General features: G+C 41.8%; 13 non-coding genes across 13 annotated transcripts; all 13 read left to right on the top strand.

Annotated features, from left to right (window-relative positions):
- Window positions 1-2,489: 2,489 nt before the first annotated feature.
- Window positions 2,490-2,630, top strand: LOC144467125 (U4 spliceosomal RNA). The gene has a single exon (XR_013493487.1). It is a non-coding gene; the product is annotated as a U4 spliceosomal RNA (small nuclear RNA).
- Window positions 2,631-3,561: 931 nt separating this feature from the next.
- On the top strand, window positions 3,562-3,702 carry LOC144467126 (U4 spliceosomal RNA). Its single transcript, XR_013493488.1, has one exon. It is a non-coding gene; the product is annotated as a U4 spliceosomal RNA (small nuclear RNA).
- A 2,517-nt stretch (window positions 3,703-6,219) lies between these two features.
- On the top strand, window positions 6,220-6,360 carry LOC144467187 (U4 spliceosomal RNA). Its single transcript, XR_013493549.1, has one exon. It is a non-coding gene; the product is annotated as a U4 spliceosomal RNA (small nuclear RNA).
- A 2,493-nt stretch (window positions 6,361-8,853) lies between these two features.
- Window positions 8,854-8,994, top strand: LOC144467142 (U4 spliceosomal RNA). The gene has a single exon (XR_013493504.1). It is a non-coding gene; the product is annotated as a U4 spliceosomal RNA (small nuclear RNA).
- Window positions 8,995-9,925: 931 nt separating this feature from the next.
- LOC144467104 (U4 spliceosomal RNA) lies at window positions 9,926-10,066 on the top strand. Its single transcript, XR_013493466.1, has one exon. It is a non-coding gene; the product is annotated as a U4 spliceosomal RNA (small nuclear RNA).
- A 931-nt stretch (window positions 10,067-10,997) lies between these two features.
- LOC144467127 (U4 spliceosomal RNA) lies at window positions 10,998-11,138 on the top strand. Its single transcript, XR_013493489.1, has one exon. It is a non-coding gene; the product is annotated as a U4 spliceosomal RNA (small nuclear RNA).
- Window positions 11,139-12,069: 931 nt separating this feature from the next.
- LOC144467188 (U4 spliceosomal RNA) lies at window positions 12,070-12,210 on the top strand. Its single transcript, XR_013493550.1, has one exon. It is a non-coding gene; the product is annotated as a U4 spliceosomal RNA (small nuclear RNA).
- A 2,504-nt stretch (window positions 12,211-14,714) lies between these two features.
- Window positions 14,715-14,855, top strand: LOC144467129 (U4 spliceosomal RNA). The gene has a single exon (XR_013493491.1). It is a non-coding gene; the product is annotated as a U4 spliceosomal RNA (small nuclear RNA).
- Window positions 14,856-15,786: 931 nt separating this feature from the next.
- LOC144467130 (U4 spliceosomal RNA) lies at window positions 15,787-15,927 on the top strand. Its single transcript, XR_013493492.1, has one exon. It is a non-coding gene; the product is annotated as a U4 spliceosomal RNA (small nuclear RNA).
- A 931-nt stretch (window positions 15,928-16,858) lies between these two features.
- On the top strand, window positions 16,859-16,999 carry LOC144467105 (U4 spliceosomal RNA). Its single transcript, XR_013493467.1, has one exon. It is a non-coding gene; the product is annotated as a U4 spliceosomal RNA (small nuclear RNA).
- A 931-nt stretch (window positions 17,000-17,930) lies between these two features.
- Window positions 17,931-18,071, top strand: LOC144467131 (U4 spliceosomal RNA). Its single transcript, XR_013493493.1, has one exon. It is a non-coding gene; the product is annotated as a U4 spliceosomal RNA (small nuclear RNA).
- A 931-nt stretch (window positions 18,072-19,002) lies between these two features.
- On the top strand, window positions 19,003-19,143 carry LOC144467132 (U4 spliceosomal RNA). The gene has a single exon (XR_013493494.1). It is a non-coding gene; the product is annotated as a U4 spliceosomal RNA (small nuclear RNA).
- Window positions 19,144-21,646: 2,503 nt separating this feature from the next.
- LOC144467101 (U4 spliceosomal RNA) lies at window positions 21,647-21,787 on the top strand. Its single transcript, XR_013493463.1, has one exon. It is a non-coding gene; the product is annotated as a U4 spliceosomal RNA (small nuclear RNA).
- The last annotated feature ends 871 nt before the right edge of the window (window positions 21,788-22,658 follow it).

The following is a 22,658-nucleotide window of genomic DNA, read 5'->3' on the forward strand; positions in this document are numbered from 1 at the left end:
TGCACCCGAGTCTAGTGACCATGGCCCTAACATGGGTGAATACAGTCAAGGTTTTGTTGCTCTTTCAAACTGTCTTTATATCTGAAAGTCTGTACAGTCCAACTTGAAAAACTACTTTTGAAATACGCAATAGAGAAGAAAACAGGTTTTGCAGCGGGTTGGGTACATAAATATATGCTGTAAATTTGGTCATTTTAACATTGATGACTTTGAGGATTGGCTTGCTTCTGGAGCCTGCCTCAAGTGGCCATTCAAGGAACTGCAGTTTTTGGAAGTTCTGTGTTGGCTTCACTTTTCAGCCCTGGAGAGTGCATCTTGGGATTGACCCGTGTTGGCTGGCTTGGTTTGAATTGACAAAAGAAGGCTTGAACAAGGGATAGTACAGCCCTGGGGCCTGTATCACGAAGCGAGATCAACCTTTCCTGGGTTACCCAGACCTATCCTGGGTTGACTAACCCTAACAATGGCAATCAGGATAATCGGTATCACGACGCTGGATATCAACTCGGTAAATCAACCCAGGGTTGCTTTATCAAAAGCCGTGAACGCGCACGCAGCGGACCAATCACAATCATGAGAGAAGCGCAGCGTCACCGAGCGTCCTCACTGAGCGTCCTCACTGAGCGTCCTCACTGAGCGTCCTCACTGAGCGTCCTCACAGAGCGCTGTATGTGAGGAAAAAAAGTATTTCTCATGAGGATCAGAGATTAACTCTACTAAAATATGAGGAGGAGGAAAGCAACATTAGAGAAAAGGCCAACACCGTGGCAGCTGCAGGAGGAGGAAACATGCATGGCAACGCATAACGGGATGAATAATGTTTAGTTTTAGTTTAGATTAGTTTATTTGCACATAATGTTAAAAACAGACAGTATAAAATTTACAAGATTAAACAAAGAAAAGTGCCGGAGAGGTTAGAAGCCACTAAAAGCTTATCAAAGAAATTCCCCTGTCAAAACATCAATGAAATCACATGATAGAGAAGAAAAAAAAACGGGTCAGGAAAGAAGAAATAGAGGAGAAGAGAGGGAAAAATCAAGACAAAACAAGGTAGCAAATAAAATGATTTGTAGGTTAAATTACTCATCACTGGTTCAAGTAGCTACAGTACCTGTACCTGTACATCTGACACTGATCACACCCTTGAATCCCATGAAATCAATGCTGCGCAAATGAATTGCGTGTATTACAATTATCGTCTAACATCATTGCGTCTGATAAATTGGTCTTCTTTGTCATAATGTTATATATGCTACAATAAAGCTTAAAGCTGACGCCACAATTAAATCATATCAACACCAAATTGATAGTCTGAATAAAATCATCCTGATATTGAGCTGTGTTAGAAATTAACAGCTGCGCAGAAATATACCTAGTCTCCCTCTTTAAAAAACAAAAAGGAAAATCCCTCAAACACCATGAAGTGTAGACATGATAGGCTACTTTCCACATTTCCAGCAGCAAAGCTGTCAATTAGGCCCATTATCTTTAACAGGGATCATTTCCTCCAACAAAACAAAATGTTGGCACTAATTAATGGTGCTATTAAGTGTCCGCAAATGATCAGTTTCTTTCTTATGAAGGGGTGGGATGAAAGTTCGACTTCTTTCCACTCCGTTTTGAACAATCTTTTCATTGTCTGTTGTTGTTGCTTTCTTTTCTTTTTTAATGTTCAAAATAAACTTTCAAATCAAAATCAATCAAATTAATTAAACTTCCCGTCATGACTGGGCTGCAATTCTGTCAGCGGAGTCATTTTTTTCCGAACAGCTGATTGGCCAGTGGGTGGTGCTTTTTACAGGATCAGATTCAACCCTGAACTTACCCTGCTCCGGAGCAGGATAGCCGTTCAGGGTAAGTTACCATGGTGATCTACCCCGATAAGAACTGAACCGGCTTCGTGAGACCGAAAACCCAGGGTTAACCCTGAAGTTACCTCGCTAAGACAAAATCCTGCTTCGTGATACAGGCCCCCGGTCTGACTCTGGACATTGCTATGAAAGGGGTAAATGGAGGTTATCCAAAGGATGTACTATTTCCCTCTCCCCCATGAATGCCATGACATGGAATATATGTAGTTTGTAGTCAACAAACCAGTGACATGCAACACAAACATGACTGTACACCCCGTAAGGTTGTAGTCGTCCTCTATAATGGAAAGAATGAGCCAAGATCTGTGCTTTCTCAAGCTGTCTTTAAGTCATCAGACTACCATTAACCAGTTTTAGACAGCCTGGATCCTTGATTAAATATGCCTTTATTTGTAATCTTGGTTTACCCCAGTAGTCTAACAAAGAAGGTATTCAAAGAGTTTAGTATTTCCCCCATCCCCCATGACTGCCACTACATGGAAAAGGCGTGGTTTGTAGTCAATAAGCCAATCACATGCAAAATCAGCATTACTGTACACCCCATCAGGTTAGAGAAATGCACCATGTGTGTTGTGAGTGTTTGACAAGGACCACTTTAATCTTGTGGAGGTAATGGGCATCCTTTCGCAGAGGCAATATCATAGTCTATGAAGTTTTACTGAGACGTGATTATTGCTAGTTGAAAACTTAACCCAATACCCTGCCGGGATGACTTGAAATATAGTCAGCTCAGGCAATTTTTGTTGGTCTCCAAGGAGACGTACAAGTCTGTTCTAAGGTTAAATCCTGCACCCGAGTCTAGTAACCATGGCCCTAACATGGGTAAATACAGTCAAGGTTTTGTTGCTCTTTCAAACTGTCTTTATATCTGAAAGTCTGTACAGTCCAAATTGAAAAACTACTTTTGAAATCCGCAATAGAGAAGAAAACAGGTTTTGCAGCGGGCGGGGTACATAAATATATGCTGTAAATTTGGGCATTTTAACATTGATGACTTTGAGGATTGGCTTGCTTCTGGAGCCTGCCTCAAGTGGCCATTCAAGGAACTGCAGTTTTTGGAAGTTCTGTGTTGGCTTCACTTTTCAGCCCTGGAGAGTGCATCTTGGGATTGACCCGTGTTGGCTGGCTTGGTTTGAATTGACAAAAGAAGGCTTGAACAAGGGATAGTACAGCCCTGGTCTGACTCTGGACATTGCTATGAAAGGGGTAAATGGAGGTTATCCAAAGGATCTACTATTTCCCTCTCCCCCATGAATGCCATGACATGGAATATATGTAGTTTGTAGTCAACAAACCAGTGACATGCAACACAAACATGACTGTACACCCCGTAAGGTTGTAGTCGTCCTCTATAATGGAAAGAATGAGCCAAGATCTGTGCTTTCTCAAGCTGTCTTTAAGTCATCAGACTACCATTAACCAGTTTTAGACAGCCTGGATCCTTGATTAAATATGCCTTTATTTGTAATCTTGGTTTACCCCAGTAGTCTAACAAAGAAGGTATTCAAAGAGTTTAGTATTTCCCCCATCCCCCATGACTGCCACTACATGGAAAAGGCGTGGTTTGTAGTCAATAAGCCAATCACATGCAAAATCAGCATTACTGTACACCCCATCAGGTTAGAGAAATGCACCATGTGTGTTGTGAGTGTTTGACAAGGACCACTTTAATCTTGTGGAGGTAATGGGCATCCTTTCGCAGAGGCAATATCATAGTCTATGAAGTTTTACTGAGACGTGATTATTGCTAGTTGAAAACTTAACCCAATACCCTGCCGGGATGACTTGAAATATAGTCAGCTCAGGCAATTTTTGTTGGTCTCCAAGGAGACGTACAAGTCTGTTCTAAGGTTAAATCCTGCACCCGAGTCTAGTGACCATGGCCCTAACATGGGTGAATACAGTCAAGGTTTTGTTGCTCTTTCAAACTGTCTTTATATCTGAAAGTCTGTACAGTCCAACTTGAAAAACTACTTTTGAAATACGCAATAGAGAAGAAAACAGGTTTTGCAGCGGGTTGGGTACATAAATATATGCTGTAAATTTGGTCATTTTAACATTGATGACTTTGAGGATTGGCTTGCTTCTGGAGCCTGCCTCAAGTGGCCATTCAAGGAACTGCAGTTTTTGGAAGTTCTGTGTTGGCTTCACTTTTCAGCCCTGGAGAGTGCATCTTGGGATTGACCCGTGTTGGCTGGCTTGGTTTGAATTGACAAAAGAAGGCTTGAACAAGGGATAGTACAGCCCTGGGGCCTGTATCACGAAGCGAGATCAACCTTTCCTGGGTTACCCAGACCTATCCTGGGTTGACTAACCCTAACAATGGCAATCAGGATAATCGGTATCACGACGCTGGATATCAACTCGGTAAATCAACCCAGGGTTGCTTTATCAAAAGCCGTGAACGCGCACGCAGCGGACCAATCACAATCATGAGAGAAGCGCAGCGTCACCGAGCGTCCTCACTGAGCGTCCTCACTGAGCGTCCTCACTGAGCGTCCTCACTGAGCGTCCTCACAGAGCGCTGTATGTGAGGAAAAAAAGTATTTCTCGTGAGGATCAGAGATTAACTCTACTAAAATATGAGGAGGAGGAAAGCAACATTAGAGAAAAGGCCAACACCGTGGCAGCTGCAGGAGGAGGAAACATGCGTGGCAACGCATAACGGGATGAATAATGTTTAGTTTTAGTTTAGATTAGTTTATTTGCACATAATGTTAAAAACAGACAGTATAAAATTTACAAGATTAAACAAAGAAAAGTGCCGGAGAGGTTAGAAGCCACTAAAAGCTTATCAAAGAAATTCCCCTGTCAAAACATCAATGAAATCACATGATAGAGAAGGAAAAAAAACGGGTCAGGAAAGAAGAAATAGAGGAGGAGAGAGGGAAAAATCAAGACAAAACAAGGTAGCAAATAAAATGATGTGTAGGTTAAATTACTCATCACTGGTTCAAGTAGCTACAGTACCTGTACCTGTACATCTGACACTGATCACACCCTTGAATCCCATGAAATCAATGCTGCGCAGATGAATTGCGTGTATTACAATTATCGTCTAACATCATAGCGTCTGATAAATTGGTCTTCTTTGTCATAACGTTATATATGCTACAATAAAGCTTAAAGCTGACGCCACAATTAAATCATATCAACACCAAATTGATAGTCTGAATAAAATCATCCTGATATTGAGCTGTGTTAGAAATTAACAGCTGCGCAGAAATATACCTAGTCTCCCTCTTTAAAAAACAAAAAGGAAAATCCCTCAAACACCATGAAGTGTAGACATGATAGGCTACTTTCCACATTTCCAGCAGCAAAGCTGTCAATTAGGCCCATTATCTTTAACAGGGATCATTTCCTCCAACAAAACAAAATGTTGGCACTAATTAATGGTGCTATTAAGTGTCCGCAAATGATCAGTTTCTTTCTTATGAAGGGGTGGGATGAAAGTTCGACTCCTTTCCACTCCGTTTTGAACAATCTTTTCATTGTCTGTTGTTGTTGCTTTCTTTTCTTTTTTAATGTTCAAAATAAACTTTCAAATCAAAATCAATCAAATTAATTAAACTTCCCATCATGACTGGGCTGCATTTCTGTCAGCGGAGTCATTTTTTTCCGAACAGCTGATTGGCCAGTGGGTGGTGCTTTTTACAGGATCAGATTCAACCCTGAACTTACCCTGCTCCGGAGCAGGATAGCCGTTCAGAGTAAGTTACCATGGTGATCTACCCCAATAAGAACTGAACCGGCTTCGTGAGACCAAAAACCCAGGGTTAACCCTGAAGTTACCTCGCTGAGACAAAATCCTGCTTCGTGATACAGGCCCCCGGTCTGACTCTGGACATTGCTATGAAAGGGGTAAATGGAGGTTATCCAAAGGATCTACTATTTCCCTCTCCCCCATGAATGCCATGACATGGAAAATATGTAGTTTGTAGTCACCAAACCAGTGACATGCAACACAAACATGACTGTACACCCCGTAAGGTTGTAGTCGTCCTCTATAATGGAAAGAATGAGCCAAGATCTGTGCTTTCTCAAGCTGTCTTTAAGTCATCAGACTACCATTAACCAGTTTTAGACAGCCTGGATCCTTGATTAAATATGCCTTTATTTGTAATCTTGGTTTACCCCAGTAGTCTAACAAAGAAGGTATTCAAAGAGTTTAGTATTTCCCCCATCCCCCATGACTGCCACTACATGGAAAGGGCGTGGTTTGTAGTCAGTAAGCCAATCACATGCAAAATCAGCATTACTGTACACCCCATCAGGTTAGAGAAATGCACCATGTGTGTTGTGAGTGTTTGACAAGGACCACTTTAATCTTGTGGAGGTAATGGGCATCCTTTCGCAGAGGCAATATCATAGTCTATGAAGTTTTACTGAGACGTGATTATTGCTAGTTGAAAACTTAACCCAATACCCCGCCGGGATGACTTGAAATATAGTCAGCTCAGGCAATTTTTGTTGGTCTCCAAGGAGACGTACAAGTCTGTTCTAAGGTTAAATCCTGCACCCGAGTCTAGTGACCATGGCCCTAACATGGGTGAATACAGTCAAGGTTTTTTTTTGCTCTTTCAACCTGTCTTTATATCTGAAAGTCTGTACAGTCCAAATTGAAAAACTGCTTTTGAAATCCGTAATAGACTAGAAAACATTTTTTGCAGCGGGCTGGGTACATAAATATATGCCGTAAATTTGGGCATTTTAACATTGATGACTTTGAGGATTGGCTTGCTTCTGGAGCCTGCCTCAAGTGGCCATTCAAGGAACTGCAGTTTTTGGAAGTTCTGTGTTGGCTTCACTTTTCAGCCCTGGAGAGTGCATCTTGGGATTTACCCATGTTGGCTGGCTTGGTTTGAATTGACAAAAGAAGGCTTGAACAAGGGATAGTACAGCCCTGGGGCCTGTATCACGAAGCGAGATCAACCTTTCCTGGGTTACCCAGACCTATCCTGGGTTGACTAACCCTAACAATGGCAATCAGGATAATCGGTATCACGACGCTGGATATCAACTCGGTAAATCAACCCAGGGTTGCTTTATCAAAAGCCGTGAACGCGCACGCAGCGGACCAATCACAATCATGAGAGAAGCGCAGCGTCACTGAGCGTCCTCACTGAGCGTCCTCACTGAGCGTCCTCACAGAGCGCTGTATGTGAGGAAAAAAAGTATTTCTCGTGAGGATCAGAGATTAACTCTACTAAAATATGAGGAGGAGGAAAGCAACATTAGAGAAAAGGCCAACACCGTGGCAGCTGCAGGAGGAGGAAACATGCGTGGCAACGCATAACGGGATGAATAATGTTTAGTTTTAGTTTAGATTAGTTTATTTGCACATAATGTTAAAAACAGACAGTATAAAATTTACAAGATTAAACAAAGAAAAGTGCCGGAGAGGTTAGAAGCCACTAAAAGCTTATCAAAGAAATTCCCCTGTCAAAACATCAATGAAATCACATGATAGAGAAGAAAAAAAAACGGGTCAGGAAAGAAGAAATAGAGGAGAAGAGAGGGAAAAATCAAGACAAAACAAGGTAGCAAATAAAATGATTTGTAGGTTAAATTACTCATCACTGGTTCAAGTAGCTACAGTACCTGTACCTGTACATCTGACACTGATCACACCCTTGAATCCCATGAAATCAATGCTGCGCAAATGAATTGCGTGTATTACAATTATCGTCTAACATCATTGCGTCTGATAAATTGGTCTTCTTTGTCATAACGTTATATATGCTACAATAAAGCTTAAAGCTGACGCCACAATTAAATCATATCAACACCAAATTGATAGTCTGAATAAAATCATCCTGATATTGAGCTGTGTTAGAAATTAACAGCTGCGCAGAAATATACCTAGTCTCCCTCTTTAAAAAACAAAAAGGAAAATCCCTCAAACACCATGAAGTGTAGACATGATAGGCTACTTTCCACATTTCCAGCAGCAAAGCTGTCAATTAGGCCCATTATCTTTAACAGGGATCATTTCCTCCAACAAAACAAAATGTTGGCACTAATTAATGGTGCTATTAAGTGTCCGCAAATGATCAGTTTCTTTCTTATGAAGGGGTGGGAAGAAAGTTCGACTTCTTTCCACTCCGTTTTGAACAATCTTTTCATTGTCTGTTGTTGTTGCTTTCTTTTCTTTTTTAATGTTCAAAATAAACTTTCAAATCAAAATCAATCAAATTAATTAAACTTCCCGTCATGACTGGGCTGCAATTCTGTCAGCGGAGTCATTTTTTTCCGAACAGCTGATTGGCCAGTGGGTGGTGCTTTTTACAGGATCAGATTCAACCCTGAACTTACCCTGCTCCGGAGCAGGATAGCCGTTCAGGGTAAGTTACCATGGTGATCTACCCCGATAAGAACTGAACCGGCTTCGTGAGACCGAAAACCCAGGGTTAACCCTGAAGTTACCTCGCTAAGACAAAATCCTGCTTCGTGATACAGGCCCCCGGTCTGACTCTGGACATTGCTATGAAAGGGGTAAATGGAGGTTATCCAAAGGATGTACTATTTCCCTCTCCCCCATGAATGCCATGACATGGAATATATGTAGTTTGTAGTCAACAAACCAGTGACATGCAACACAAACATGACTGTACACCCCGTAAGGTTGTAGTCGTCCTCTATAATGGAAAGAATGAGCCAAGATCTGTGCTTTCTCAAGCTGTCTTTAAGTCATCAGACTACCATTAACCAGTTTTAGACAGCCTGGATCCTTGATTAAATATGCCTTTATTTGTAATCTTGGTTTACCCCAGTAGTCTAACAAAGAAGGTATTCAAAGAGTTTAGTATTTCCCCCATCCCCCATGACTGCCACTACATGGAATAGGCGTGGTTTGTAGTCAATAAGCCAATCACATGCAAAATCAGCATTACTGTACACCCCATCAGGTTAGAGAAATGCACCATGTGTGTTGTGAGTGTTTGACAAGGACCACTTTAATCTTGTGGAGGTAATGGGCATCCTTTCGCAGAGGCAATATCATAGTCTATGAAGTTTTACTGAGACGTGATTATTGCTAGTTGAAAACTTAACCCAATACCCCGCCGGGATGACTTGAATTATAGTCAGCTCAGACAATTTTTGTTGGTCTCCAAGGAGACGTACAAGTCTGTTCTAAGGTTAAATCCTGCAACCGAGTCTAGTGACCATGGCCCTAACGTGGGTGAATACAGTCAAGGTTTTGTTGCTCTTTCAACCTGTCTTTATATCTGAAAGTCTGTACAGTCCAAATTGAAAAACTACTTTTGAAATCCGCAATAGAGAAGAAAACAGGTTTTGCAGCGGGCAGGGTACATAAATATATGCTGTAAATTTGGTCATTTTAACATTGATGACTTTGAGGATTGGCTTGCTTCTGGAGCCTGCCTCAAGTGGCCATTCAAGGAACTGCAGTTTTTGGAAGTTCTGTGTTGGCTTCACTTTTCAGCCCTGGAGAGTGCATCTTGGGATTGACCCGTGTTGGCTGGCTTGGTTTGAACTGACAAAAGAAGGCTTGAACAAGGGATAGTACAGCCCTGGTCTGACTCTGGACATTGCTATGAAAGGGGTAAATGGAGGTTATCCAAAGGATCTACTATTTCCCTCTCCCCCATGAATGCCATGACATGGAAAATATGTAGTTTGTAGTCAACAAACCAGTGACATGCAACACAAACATGACTGTACACCCCGTAAGGTTGTAGTCGTCCTCTATAATGGAAAGAATGAGCCAAGATCTGTGCTTTCTCAAGCTGTCTTTAAGTCATCAGACTACCATTAACCAGTTTTAGACAGCCTGGATCCTTGATTAAATATGCCTTTATTTGTAATCTTGGTTTGCCCCAGTAGTCTAACAAAGAAGGTATTCAAAAAGTTTAGTATTTCCCCCATCCCCCATGACTGCCACTACATGGAAAAGGCGTGGTTTGTAGTCAATAAGCCAATCACATGCAAAATCAGCATTACTGTACACCCCATCAGGTTAGAGAAATGCACCATGTGTGGTGTGAGTGTTTGACAAGGACCACTTTAATCTTGTGGAGGTAATGGGCATCCTTTCGCAGAGGCAATATCATAGTCTATGAAGTTTTACTGAGACGTGATTATTGCTAGTTGAAAACTTAACCCAATACCCCGCCGGGATGACTTGAAATATGGTCAGCTCAGGCAATTTTTGTTGGTCTCCAAGGAGACGTACAAGTCTGTTCTAAGGTTAAATCCTGCACCCGAGTCTAGTGACCATGGCCCTAACATGGGTGAATACAGTCAAGGTTTTGTTGCTCTTTCAACCTGTCTTTATATCTGAAAGTCTGTACAGTCTAAATTGAAAAACTACTTTTGAAATCCGCAATAGAGAAGAAAACAGGTTTTGCAGCGGGCTGGGTACATAAATATATGCTGTAAATTTGGGCATTTTAACATTGATGACTTTGAGGATTGGCTTGCTTCTGGAGCCTGCCTCAAGTGGCCATTCAAGGAACTGCAGTTTTTGGAAGTTCTGTGTTGGCTTCACTTTTCAGCCCTGGAGAGTGCATCTTGGGATTGACCCGTGTTGGCTGGCTTGGTTTGAATTGACAAAAGAAGGCTTGAACAAGGGATAGTACAGCCCTGGTCTGACTCTGGACATTGCTATGAAAGGGGTAAATGGAGGTTATCCAAAGGATGTACTATTTCCCTCTCCCCCATGAATGCCATGACATGGAAAATATGTAGTTTGTAGTCACCAAACCAGTGACATGCAACACAAACATGACTGTACACCCCGTAAGGTTGTAGTCGTCCTCTATAATGGAAAGAATGAGCCAAGATCTGTGCTTTCTCAAGCTGTCTTTAAGTCATCAGACTACCATTAACCAGTTTTAGACAGCCTGGATCCTTGATTAAATATGCCTTTATTTGTAATCTTGGTTTACCCCAGTAGTCTAACAAAGAAGGTATTCAAAGAGTTTAGTATTTCCCCCATCCCCCATGACTGCCACTACATGGAAAAGGCGTGGTTTGTAGTCAATAAGCCAATCACATGCAAAATCAGCATTACTGTACACCCCATCAGGTTAGAGAAATGCACCATGTGTGTTGTGAGTGTTTGACAAGGACCACTTTAATCTTGTGGAGGTAACGGGCATCCTTTCGCAGAGGCAATATCATAGTCTATGAAGTTTTACTGAGACGTGATTATTGCTAGTTGAAAACTTAACCCAATACCCTGCCGGGATGACTTGAAATATAGTCAGCTCAGGCAATTTTTGTTGGTCTCCAAGGAGACGTACAAGTCTGTTCTAAGGTTAAATCCTGCACCCGAGTCTAGTGACCATGGCCCTAACATGGGTAAATACAGTCAAGGTTTTGTTGCTCTTTCAAACTGTCTTTATATCTGAAAGTCTGTACAGTCCAAATTGAAAAACTACTTTTGAAATCCGCAATAGAGAAGAAAACAGGTTTTGCAGCGGGCGGGGTACATAAATATATGCTGTAAATTTGGGCATTTTAACATTGATGACTTTGAGGATTGGCTTGCTTCTGGAGCCTGCCTCAAGTGGCCATTCAAGGAACTGCAGTTTTTGGAAGTTCTGTGTTGGCTTCACTTTTCAGCCCTGGAGAGTGCATCTTGGGATTGACCCGTGTTGGCTGGCTTGGTTTGAATTGACAAAAGAAGGCTTGAACAAGGGATAGTACAGCCCTGGTCTGACTCTGGACATTGCTATGAAAGGGGTAAATGGAGGTTATCCAAAGGATCTACTATTTCCCTCTCCCCCATGAATGCCATGACATGGAATATATGTAGTTTGTAGTCAACAAACCAGTGACATGCAACACAAACATGACTGTACACCCCGTAAGGTTGTAGTCGTCCTCTATAATGGAAAGAATGAGCCAAGATCTGTGCTTTCTCAAGCTGTCTTTAAGTCATCAGACTACCATTAACCAGTTTTAGACAGCCTGGATCCTTGATTAAATATGCCTTTATTTGTAATCTTGGTTTACCCCAGTAGTCTAACAAAGAAGGTATTCAAAGAGTTTAGTATTTCCCCCATCCCCCATGACTGCCACTACATGGAAAAGGCGTGGTTTGTAGTCAATAAGCCAATCACATGCAAAATCAGCATTACTGTACACCCCATCAGGTTAGAGAAATGCACCATGTGTGTTGTGAGTGTTTGACAAGGACCACTTTAATCTTGTGGAGGTAATGGGCATCCTTTCGCAGAGGCAATATCATAGTCTATGAAGTTTTACTGAGACGTGATTATTGCTAGTTGAAAACTTAACCCAATACCCCGCCGGGATGACTTGAAATATAGTCAGCTCAGGCAATTTTTGTTGGTCTCCAAGGAGACGTACAAGTCTGTTCTAAGGTTAAATCCTGCACCCGAGTCTAGTGACCATGGCCCTAACATGGGTGAATACAGTCAAGGTTTTGTTGCTCTTTCAAACTGTCTTTATATCTGAAAGTCTGTACAGTCCAACTTGAAAAACTACTTTTGAAATACGCAATAGAGAAGAAAACAGGTTTTGCAGCGGGTTGGGTACATAAATATATGCTGTAAATTTGGTCATTTTAACATTGATGACTTTGAGGATTGGCTTGCTTCTGGAGCCTGCCTCAAGTGGCCATTCAAGGAACTGCAGTTTTTGGAAGTTCTGTGTTGGCTTCACTTTTCAGCCCTGGAGAGTGCATCTTGGGATTGACCCGTGTTGGCTGGCTTGGTTTGAATTGACAAAAGAAGGCTTGAACAAGGGATAGTACAGCCCTGGGGCCTGTATCACGAAGCGAGATCAACCTTTCCTGGGTTACCCAGACCTATCCTGGGTTGACTAACCCTAACAATGGCAATCAGGATAATCGGTATCACGACGCTGGATATCAACTCGGTAAATCAACCCAGGGTTGCTTTATCAAAAGCCGTGAACGCGCACGCAGCGGACCAATCACAATCATGAGAGAAGCGCAGCGTCACCGAGCGTCCTCACTGAGCGTCCTCACTGAGCGTCCTCACTGAGCGTCCTCACAGAGCGCTGTATGTGAGGAAAAAAAGTATTTCTCATGAGGATCAGAGATTAACTCTACTAAAATATGAGGAGGAGGAAAGCAACATTAGAGAAAAGGCCAACACCGTGGCAGCTGCAGGAGGAGGAAACATGCATGGCAACGCATAACGGGATGAATAATGTTTAGTTTTAGTTTAGATTAGTTTATTTGCACATAATGTTAAAAACAGACAGTATAAAATTTACAAGATTAAACAAAGAAAAGTGCCGGAGAGGTTAGAAGCCACTAAAAGCTTATCAAAGAAATTCCCCTGTCAAAACATCAATGAAATCACATGATAGAGAAGAAAAAAAAACGGGTCAGGAAAGAAGAAATAGAGGAGAAGAGAGGGAAAAATCAAGACAAAACAAGGTAGCAAATAAAATGATTTGTAGGTTAAATTACTCATCACTGGTTCAAGTAGCTACAGTACCTGTACCTGTACATCTGACACTGATCACACCCTTGAATCCCATGAAATCAATGCTGCGCAAATGAATTGCGTGTATTACAATTATCGTCTAACATCATTGCGTCTGATAAATTGGTCTTCTTTGTCATAACGTTATATATGCTACAATAAAGCTTAAAGCTGACGCCACAATTAAATCATATCAACACCAAATTGATAGTCTGAATAAAATCATCCTGATATTGAGCTGTGTTAGAAATTAACAGCTGCGCAGAAATATACCTAGTCTCCCTCTTTAAAAAACAAAAAGGAAAATCCCTCAAACACCATGAAGTGTAGACATGATAGGCTACTTTCCACATTTCCAGCAGCAAAGCTGTCAATTAGGCCCATTATCTTTAACAGGGATCATTTCCTCCAACAAAACAAAATGTTGGCACTAATTAATGGTGCTATTAAGTGTCCGCAAATGATCAGTTTCTTTCTTATGAAGGGGTGGGATGAAAGTTCGACTTCTTTCCACTCCGTTTTGAACAATCTTTTCATTGTCTGTTGTTGTTGCTTTCTTTTCTTTTTTAATGTTCAAAATAAACTTTCAAATCAAAATCAATCAAATTAATTAAACTTCCCGTCATGACTGGGCTGCAATTCTGTCAGCGGAGTCATTTTTTTCCGAACAGCTGATTGGCCAGTGGGTGGTGCTTTTTACAGGATCAGATTCAACCCTGAACTTACCCTGCTCCGGAGCAGGATAGCCGTTCAGGGTAAGTTACCATGGTGATCTACCCCGATAAGAACTGAACCGGCTTCGTGAGACCGAAAACCCAGGGTTAACCCTGAAGTTACCTCGCTAAGACAAAATCCTGCTTCGTGATACAGGCCCCCGGTCTGACTCTGGACATTGCTATGAAAGGGGTAAATGGAGGTTATCCAAAGGATCTACTATTTCCCTCTCCCCCATGAATGCCATGACATGGAATATATGTAGTTTGTAGTCAACAAACCAGTGACATGCAACACAAACATGACTGTACACCCCGTAAGGTTGTAGTCGTCCTCTATAATGGAAAGAATGAGCCAAGATCTGTGCTTTCTCAAGCTGTCTTTAAGTCATCAGACTACCATTAACCAGTTTTAGACAGCCTGGATCCTTGATTAAATATGCCTTTATTTGTAATCTTGGTTTACCCCAGTAGTCTAACAAAGAAGGTATTCAAAGAGTTTAGTATTTCCCCCATCCCCCATGACTGCCACTACATGGAAAAGGCGTGGTTTGTAGTCAATAAGCCAATCACATGCAAAATCAGCATTACTGTACACCCCATCAGGTTAGAGAAATGCACCATGTGTGTTGTGAGTGTTTGACAAGGACCACTTTAATCTTGTGGAGGTAATGGGCATCCTTTCGCAGAGGCAATATCATAGTCTATGAAGTTTTACTGAGACGTGATTATTGCTAGTTGAAAACTTAACCCAATACCCTGCCGGGATGACTTGAAATATAGTCAGCTCAGGCAATTTTTGTTGGTCTCCAAGGAGACGTACAAGTCTGTTCTAAGGTTAAATCCTGCACCCGAGTCTAGTAACCATGGCCCTAACATGGGTAAATACAGTCAAGGTTTTGTTGCTCTTTCAAACTGTCTTTATATCTGAAAGTCTGTACAGTCCAAATTGAAAAACTACTTTTGAAATCCGCAATAGAGAAGAAAACAGGTTTTGCAGCGGGCGGGGTACATAAATATATGCTGTAAATTTGGGCATTTTAACATTGATGACTTTGAGGATTGGCTTGCTTCTGGAGCCTGCCTCAAGTGGCCATTCAAGGAACTGCAGTTTTTGGAAGTTCTGTGTTGGCTTCACTTTTCAGCCCTGGAGAGTGCATCTTGGGATTGACCCGTGTTGGCTGGCTTGGTTTGAATTGACAAAAGAAGGCTTGAACAAGGGATAGTACAGCCCTGGTCTGACTCTGGACATTGCTATGAAAGGGGTAAATGGAGGTTATCCAAAGGATCTACTATTTCCCTCTCCCCCATGAATGCCATGACATGGAATATATGTAGTTTGTAGTCAACAAACCAGTGACATGCAACACAAACATGACTGTACACCCCGTAAGGTTGTAGTCGTCCTCTATAATGGAAAGAATGAGCCAAGATCTGTGCTTTCTCAAGCTGTCTTTAAGTCATCAGACTACCATTAACCAGTTTTAGACAGCCTGGATCCTTGATTAAATATGCCTTTATTTGTAATCTTGGTTTACCCCAGTAGTCTAACAAAGAAGGTATTCAAAGAGTTTAGTATTTCCCCCATCCCCCATGACTGCCACTACATGGAAAAGGCGTGGTTTGTAGTCAATAAGCCAATCACATGCAAAATCAGCATTACTGTACACCCCATCAGGTTAGAGAAATGCACCATGTGTGTTGTGAGTGTTTGACAAGGACCACTTTAATCTTGTGGAGGTAATGGGCATCCTTTCGCAGAGGCAATATCATAGTCTATGAAGTTTTACTGAGACGTGATTATTGCTAGTTGAAAACTTAACCCAATACCCTGCCGGGATGACTTGAAATATAGTCAGCTCAGGCAATTTTTGTTGGTCTCCAAGGAGACGTACAAGTCTGTTCTAAGGTTAAATCCTGCACCCGAGTCTAGTGACCATGGCCCTAACATGGGTAAATACAGTCAAGGTTTTGTTGCTCTTTCAAACTGTCTTTATATCTGAAAGTCTGTACAGTCCAAATTGAAAAACTACTTTTGAAATCCGCAATAGAGAAGAAAACAGGTTTTGCAGCGGGCGGGGTACATAAATATATGCTGTAAATTTGGGCATTTTAACATTGATGACTTTGAGGATTGGCTTGCTTCTGGAGCCTGCCTCAAGTGGCCATTCAAGGAACTGCAGTTTTTGGAAGTTCTGTGTTGGCTTCACTTTTCAGCCCTGGAGAGTGCATCTTGGGATTGACCCGTGTTGGCTGGCTTGGTTTGAATTGACAAAAGAAGGCTTGAACAAGGGATAGTACAGCCCTGGTCTGACTCTGGACATTGCTATGAAAGGGGTAAATGGAGGTTATCCAAAGGATCTACTATTTCCCTCTCCCCCATGAATGCCATGACATGGAATATATGTAGTTTGTAGTCAACAAACCAGTGACATGCAACACAAACATGACTGTACACCCCGTAAGGTTGTAGTCGTCCTCTATAATGGAAAGAATGAGCCAAGATCTGTGCTTTCTCAAGCTGTCTTTAAGTCATCAGACTACCATTAACCAGTTTTAGACAGCCTGGATCCTTGATTAAATATGCCTTTATTTGTAATCTTGGTTTACCCCAGTAGTCTAACAAAGAAGGTATTCAAAGAGTTTAGTATTTCCCCCATCCCCCATGACTGCCACTACATGGAAAAGGCGTGGTTTGTAGTCAATAAGCCAATCACATGCAAAATCAGCATTACTGTACACCCCATCAGGTTAGAGAAATGCACCATGTGTGTTGTGAGTGTTTGACAAGGACCACTTTAATCTTGTGGAGGTAATGGGCATCCTTTCGCAGAGGCAATATCATAGTCTATGAAGTTTTACTGAGACGTGATTATTGCTAGTTGAAAACTTAACCCAATACCCCGCCGGGATGACTTGAAATATGGTCAGCTCAGGCAATTTTTGTTGGTCTCCAAGGAGACGTACAAGTCTGTTCTAAGGTTAAATCCTGCACCCGAGTCTAGTGACCATGGCCCTAACATGGGTGAATACAGTCAAGGTTTTGTTGCTCTTTCAAACTGTCTTTATATCTGAAAGTCTGTACAGTCCAACTTGAAAAACTACTTTTGAAATACGCAATAGAGAAGAAAACAGGTTTTGCAGCGGGTTGGGTACATAAATATATGCTGTAAATTTGGTCATTTTAACATTGATGACTTTGAGGATTGGCTTGCTTCTGGAGCCTGCCTCAAGTGGCCATTCAAGGAACTGCAGTTTTTGGAAGTTCTGTGTTGGCTTCACTTTTCAGCCCTGGAGAGTGCATCTTGGGATTGACCCGTGTTGGCTGGCTTGGTTTGAATTGACAAAAGAAGGCTTGAACAAGGGATAGTACAGCCCTGGTCTGACTCTGGACATTGCTATGAAAGGGGTAAATGGAGGTTATCCAAAGGATCTACTATTTCCCTCTCCCCCATGAATGCCATGACATGGAATATATGTAGTTTGTAGTCAACAAACCAGTGACATGCAACACAAACATGACTGTACACCCCGTAAGGTTGTAGTCGTCCTCTATAATGGAAAGAATGAGCCAAGATCTGTGCTTTCTCAAGCTGTCTTTAAGTCATCAGACTACCATTAACCAGTTTTAGACAGCCTGGATCCTTGATTAAATATGCCTTTATTTGTAATCTTGGTTTACCCCAGTAGTCTAACAAAGAAGGTATTCAAAGAGTTTAGTATTTCCCCCATCCCCCATGACTGCCACTACATGGAAAAGGCGTGGTTTGTAGTCAATAAGCCAATCACATGCAAAATCAGCATTACTGTACACCCCATCAGGTTAGAGAAATGCACCATGTGTGTTGTGAGTGTTTGACAAGGACCACTTTAATCTTGTGGAGGTAATGGGCATCCTTTCGCAGAGGCAATATCATAGTCTATGAAGTTTTACTGAGACGTGATTATTGCTAGTTGAAAACTTAACCCAATACCCTGCCGGGATGACTTGAAATATAGTCAGCTCAGGCAATTTTTGTTGGTCTCCAAGGAGACGTACAAGTCTGTTCTAAGGTTAAATCCTGCACCCGAGTCTAGTGACCATGGCCCTAACATGGGTAAATACAGTCAAGGTTTTGTTGCTCTTTCAAACTGTCTTTATATCTGAAAGTCTGTACAGTCCAAATTGAAAAACTACTTTTGAAATCCGCAATAGAGAAGAAAACAGGTTTTGCAGCGGGCGGGGTACATAAATATATGCTGTAAATTTGGGCATTTTAACATTGATGACTTTGAGGATTGGCTTGCTTCTGGAGCCTGCCTCAAGTGGCCATTCAAGGAACTGCAGTTTTTGGAAGTTCTGTGTTGGCTTCACTTTTCAGCCCTGGAGAGTGCATCTTGGGATTGACCCGTGTTGGCTGGCTTGGTTTGAATTGACAAAAGAAGGCTTGAACAAGGGATAGTACAGCCCTGGTCTGACTCTGGACATTGCTATGAAAGGGGTAAATGGAGGTTATCCAAAGGATCTACTATTTCCCTCTCCCCCATGAATGCCATGACATGGAATATATGTAGTTTGTAGTCAACAAACCAGTGACATGCAACACAAACATGACTGTACACCCCGTAAGGTTGTAGTCGTCCTCTATAATGGAAAGAATGAGCCAAGATCTGTGCTTTCTCAAGCTGTCTTTAAGTCATCAGACTACCATTAACCAGTTTTAGACAGCCTGGATCCTTGATTAAATATGCCTTTATTTGTAATCTTGGTTTACCCCAGTAGTCTAACAAAGAAGGTATTCAAAGAGTTTAGTATTTCCCCCATCCCCCATGACTGCCACTACATGGAAAAGGCGTGGTTTGTAGTCAATAAGCCAATCACATGCAAAATCAGCATTACTGTACACCCCATCAGGTTAGAGAAATGCACCATGTGTGTTGTGAGTGTTTGACAAGGACCACTTTAATCTTGTGGAGGTAATGGGCATCCTTTCGCAGAGGCAATATCATAGTCTATGAAGTTTTACTGAGACGTGATTATTGCTAGTTGAAAACTTAACCCAATACCCTGCCGGGATGACTTGAAATATAGTCAGCTCAGGCAATTTTTGTTGGTCTCCAAGGAGACGTACAAGTCTGTTCTAAGGTTAAATCCTGCACCCGAGTCTAGTGACCATGGCCCTAACATGGGTGAATACAGTCAAGGTTTTGTTGCTCTTTCAAACTGTCTTTATATCTGAAAGTCTGTACAGTCCAACTTGAAAAACTACTTTTGAAATACGCAATAGAGAAGAAAACAGGTTTTGCAGCGGGTTGGGTACATAAATATATGCTGTAAATTTGGTCATTTTAACATTGATGACTTTGAGGATTGGCTTGCTTCTGGAGCCTGCCTCAAGTGGCCATTCAAGGAACTGCAGTTTTTGGAAGTTCTGTGTTGGCTTCACTTTTCAGCCCTGGAGAGTGCATCTTGGGATTGACCCGTGTTGGCTGGCTTGGTTTGAATTGACAAAAGAAGGCTTGAACAAGGGATAGTACAGCCCTGGGGCCTGTATCACGAAGCGAGATCAACCTTTCCTGGGTTACCCAGACCTATCCTGGGTTGACTAACCCTAACAATGGCAATCAGGATAATCGGTATCACGACGCTGGATATCAACTCGGTAAATCAACCCAGGGTTGCTTTATCAAAAGCCGTGAACGCGCACGCAGCGGACCAATCACAATCATGAGAGAAGCACAGCGTCACCGAGCGTCCTCACTGAGCGTCCTCACTGAGCGTCCTCACTGAGCGTCCTCACAGAGCGCTGTATGTGAGGAAAAAAAGTATTTCTCATGAGGATCAGAGATTAACTCTACTAAAATATGAGGAGGAGGAAAGCAACATTAGAGAAAAGGCCAACACCGTGGCAGCTGCAGGAGGAGGAAACATGCATGGCAACGCATAACGGGATGAATAATGTTTAGTTTTAGTTTAGATTAGTTTATTTGCACATAATGTTAAAAACAGACAGTATAAAATTTACAAGATTAAACAAAGAAAAGTGCCGGAGAGGTTAGAAGCCACTAAAAGCTTATCAAAGAAATTCCCCTGTCAAAACATCAATGAAATCACATGATAGAGAAGAAAAAAAACGGGTCAGGAAAGAAGAAATAGAGGAGAAGAGAGGGAAAAATCAAGACAAAACAAGGTAGCAAATAAAATGATTTGTAGGTTAAATTACTCATCACTGGTTCAAGTAGCTACAGTACCTCTACCTGTACATCTGACACTGATCACACCCTTGAATCCCATGAAATCAATGCTGCGCAGATGAATTGCGTGTATTACAATTATCGTCTAACATCATTGCGTCTGATAAATTGGTCTTCTTTGTCATAACGTTATATATGCTACAATAAAGCTTAAAGCTGACGCCACAATTAAATCATATCAACACCAAATTGATAGTCTGAATAAAATCATCCTGATATTGAGCTGTGTTAGAAATTAACAGCTGCGCAGAAATATACCTAGTCTCCCTCTTTAAAAAACAAAAAGGAAAATCCCTCAAACACCATGAAGTGTAGACATGATAGGCTACTTTCCACATTTCCAGCAGCAAAGCTGTCAATTAGGCCCATTATCTTTAACAGGGATCATTTCCTCCAACAAAACAAAATGTTGGCACTAATTAATGGTGCTATTAAGTGTCCGCAAATGATCAGTTTCTTTCTTATGAAGGGGTGGGATGAAAGTTCGACTTCTTTCCACTCCGTTTTGAACAATCTTTTCATTGTCTGTTGTTGTTGCTTTCTTTTCTTTTTTAATGTTCAAAATAAACTTTAAAATCAAAATCAATCAAATTAATTAAACTTCCCGTCATGACTGGGCTGCAATTCTGTCAGCGGAGTCATTTTTTTCCGAACAGCTGATTGGCCAGTGGGTGGTGCTTTTTACAGGATCAGATTCAACCCTGAACTTACCCTGCTCCGGAGCAGGATAGCCGTTCAGGGTAAGTTACCATGGTGATCTACCCCGATAAGAACTGAACCGGCTTCGTGAGACCGAAAACCCAGGGTTAACCCTGAAGTTACCTCGCTAAGACAAAATCCTGCTTCGTGATACAGGCCCCCGGTCTGACTCTGGACATTGCTATGAAAGGGGTAAATGGAGGTTATCCAAAGGATGTACTATTTCCCTCTCCCCCATGAATGCCATGACATGGAATATATGTAGTTTGTAGTCAACAAACCAGTGACATGCAACACAAACATGACTGTACACCCCGTAAGGTTGTAGTCGTCCTCTATAATGGAAAGAATGAGCCAAGATCTGTGCTTTCTCAAGCTGTCTTTAAGTCATCAGACTACCATTAACCAGTTTTAGACAGCCTGGATCCTTGATTAAATATGCCTTTATTTGTAATCTTGGTTTACCCCAGTAGTCTAACAAAGAAGGTATTCAAAGAGTTTAGTATTTCCCCCATCCCCCATGACTGCCACTACATGGAATAGGCGTGGTTTGTAGTCAATAAGCCAATCACATGCAAAATCAGCATTACTGTACACCCCATCAGGTTAGAGAAATGCACCATGTGTGTTGTGAGTGTTTGACAAGGACCACTTTAATCTTGTGGAGGTAATGGGCATCCTTTCGCAGAGGCAATATCATAGTCTATGAAGTTTTACTGAGACGTGATTATTGCTAGTTGAAAACTTAACCCAATACCCCGCCGGGATGACTTGAATTATAGTCAGCTCAGGCAATTTTTGTTGGTCTCCAAGGAGACGTACAAGTCTGTTCTAAGGTTAAATCCTGCACCCGAGTCTAGTGACCATGGCCCTAACGTGGGTGAATACAGTCAAGGTTTTGTTGCTCTTTCAACCTGTCTTTATATCTGAAAGTCTGTACAGTCCAAATTGAAAAACTACTTTTGAAATCCGCAATAGAGAAGAAAACAGGTTTTGCAGCGGGCAGGGTACATAAATATATGCTGTAAATTTGGTCATTTTAACATTGATGACTTTGAGGATTGGCTTGCTTCTGGAGCCTGCCTCAAGTGGCCATTCAAGGAACTGCAGTTTTTGGAAGTTCTGTGTTGGCTTCACTTTTCAGCCCTGGAGAGTGCATCTTGGGATTGACCCGTGTTGGCTGGCTTGGTTTGAACTGACAAAAGAAGGCTTGAACAAGGGATAGTACAGCCCTGGTCTGACTCTGGACATTGCTATGAAAGGGGTAAATGGAGGTTATCCAAAGGATCTACTATTTCCCTCTCCCCCATGAATGCCATGACATGGAAAATATGTAGTTTGTAGTCAACAAACCAGTGACATGCAACACAAACATGACTGTACACCCCGTAAGGTTGTAGTCGTCCTCTATAATGGAAAGAATGAGCCAAGATCTGTGCTTTCTCAAGCTGTCTTTAAGTCATCAGACTACCATTAACCAGTTTTAGACAGCCTGGATCCTTGATTAAATATGCCTTTATTTGTAATCTTGGTTTGCCCCAGTAGTCTAACAAAGAAGGTATTCAAAGAGTTTAGTATTTCCCCCATCCCCCATGACTGCCACTACATGGAAAAGGCGTGGTTTGTAGTCAATAAGCCAATCACATGCAAAATCAGCATTACTGTACACCCCATCAGGTTAGAGAAAT

This window comes from Epinephelus lanceolatus, chromosome 15, assembly GCF_041903045.1.
Source record: "Epinephelus lanceolatus isolate andai-2023 chromosome 15, ASM4190304v1, whole genome shotgun sequence".
NCBI lineage: Eukaryota > Metazoa > Chordata > Actinopteri > Perciformes > Serranidae > Epinephelus > Epinephelus lanceolatus.